Below are 2,636 nucleotides of genomic sequence, written 5' to 3'. Positions count from 1 at the left end.
TTAATTAGCGAAATTCGCGTCATTCAGCAGGTACGCGCTTGTTAAGATAGTGTCATCAGAAATTCTTCGCTTTTTCCCGTTTCTCAGCTTAACAAACAGCTTGCCTTCAATCGACCAGGAGTTCTCAACACAGTCTAGCTCGTACGCGCGCTTCAGAATTTGTTGGTTTTTCCTGGGTCAAGTCTTCAAATATATATATCTTCTTACCCTTGAGCTCTTTCCTGGCCTTCATAACTTCGAATTTTTTCATTCTGCGCACAAATTTGCAAATAGTGGAACGAGGTCCAAGTCGATGGGCAATGTCGATATCAGTTACTTTGACATCGACTTTAAGATTATTCCTGAAAAATTTGGCACATTTTTCAACGCAAACCTCAGCCGTCTCAGTGCGATCACTGTTTAGTCCGACAATTCGAATCGAATTTTTCCGCCCTTGTTGTTCCAGTGCATTATCCCGCCGTGCCATATGAACTATTCTCTCTTCAGCTATCTGTACACTTGTCTCTAACTGACCAACTGTTTCTCGTAATCTCTCGTTCTCATTTTCCAGGTCAAAAATTTTTCCTTCAAGTCTCTCAATCATCTCTTTGTTTTCTTGTCTGATTTCATCTCTCAATTTGTCCATATGAAAAATCATATCATCTTTTGTCATGAGAGTTAATAATACCTGGTTAATATGGTCGAGTTTATCATCGGTACTGTCCATTTGACTAACTGACACTCCGCTACCTCTACGATCAGATTTCGTCTTATTACTGGTACTAGTACTCCTACCGGTCGGCATTTTCTAGATTTACTAGTCCGTACAGTGAATAATATATCGTGTCAAATAAATGCCAGCAACGAAATCGGGCAACACGTACCTGTACGTAGTATATCTCAAGAAACAGTGTGCGCGTGGATAGTGTTCACTATGGTGGTCACTGAAGCATGACAAACTTCTCACATCACACAGGAGATATTCTCAAATATCTCGAGAAATAGTCACTTTTTCCAAAATCCAATAAGTTACGAATGTTCCATAATGTCACAAAATTGTGGTTCGTCAAAGTAATTTCCAAAAGACTCTGTCTAACTGAGTTTAAAACCACATTTTGTAGAGACAGAAATACTTCACGCCTTCACGCTTTCACAGTGCCACCGGAAGCCCTGAAGAACAATATTAATTCTTCAGCTCCTGTTTTTGATAGAGAAAAAATATCATTTGTCAGCGGCATCTTTAAGCAAACAGTTGAACATAATTAGTAGATTGCTATATTATGCTTAAATTGTTACCAAAGCATGTTGGTCTACATTGTAACATGCTTTTAATTATACTTTGTCTGCAAAACATTAACATTTTATTTTCGATCATATTGAATTTGTTTTCAAGTTAGTCTTTCGTATAAATCTATATATTGCCAATGTGTGCCCTTCATTTGAAAATGAACGAGCACGGCAGCTTTGTAATAAAGTCGCCATGGTTATTTAAATCGGACGAATCTGCCGCCATTACAACCAATAAACGTGTGTTTGCAATAATGTTTGTATATCATTGAAAACATGACAGCTAAATCTCCCGATCCACTATACCAGACATGGTTACATAAGCCTCTTATATCCCGAGATGATTTTGTTTTATTTATCAAACTTAAGACGCAGTTGTTGCTCATTGGCTTTGGCGTGAGCCCTTTTGCTTTCCCGGTAACATTTGTTGTTTTATTTTATTTGAAAGACATATTGCCCATCTGTTACATTATTCCTAGACAGTTCAGGTTGTCAGACGGACAAAACTTATGTTGTTATGACTCTCCCACATGCAATTCCAACATTGCTACAACATGCTGTTTTGAGAAAGGAAAACAGTCATTTTTATTACTACTGAAGAAATATAATGATATATCTATCTGACAAGGTACTTGCGTCTGTGATAACTGGCCTGCGTACATGATGTTTTGGTCACGGCATTACCCTGTTGTAAGCACACCCTAGGGGGTTAATGTCGGCAGGGCCGTTCCCGGTATGCATTTGTGTCATTGCTACAGCACTAATCACAAACAATACACACCTCAGTAATGTCCGGATATTATGTCCGGCTTCGGTTTTCTGTTTAACGCTGGCTATGTCTGAGCGGAGCTTGGATACTGTATTCGACTTGATTCACATTTATTTAGCAAGACTAATTGAATATACATCCCCTTTTACTTAACGCGCAGCGGGCACGAACAATGGTCCACATGTCTGAATATTGGCATTTAACAAGGAGAGCCGTTTTATAGTATCATATTTCACATTTTATTTTTTTCCACAGTTATGCTCGAATTATTATTTTCCATCTGGGGGAATCGTTAGTGTTTCATTTTACACAGAAATATTTACACAGCGTTGTTTACTAATGCTTTCAGTAAATCACGGTTCGAATAATATGTCAGTTATGCAATTAAACAGCGTTCATAATGGACATGCCTCGGATATAATATTTTTTTCTGTTTTTAAAATAATGAACGACCTACAAATTAACATTAAAATAGATAATTTAAACTGTATAATGAAGGAAGCATTACATCTCTATGCATGTATCGCTTTATTTTCTCAAATTATCATGCAAAAATAAGTGTATATATATACATGTAACAGGGAGCATAATTCATAATGAA

The 2,636-nt window shown here is 37.2% G+C and overlaps 1 pseudogene; it reads right to left on the bottom strand.

Moving 5' to 3' along the window:
- On the bottom strand, positions 1 to 798 carry LOC138319717 (uncharacterized; annotated as a pseudogene).
- Positions 799 to 2,636: the final 1,838 nt, after the last annotated feature.

This window comes from Argopecten irradians, chromosome 3 (genome assembly GCF_041381155.1).
Source record: "Argopecten irradians isolate NY chromosome 3, Ai_NY, whole genome shotgun sequence".
NCBI classification, from domain to species: domain Eukaryota; kingdom Metazoa; phylum Mollusca; class Bivalvia; order Pectinida; family Pectinidae; genus Argopecten; species Argopecten irradians.
The sequence above is the reverse complement of the archived record's forward strand: the minus strand, read 5'-3'. Positions and strand labels throughout refer to the sequence as shown.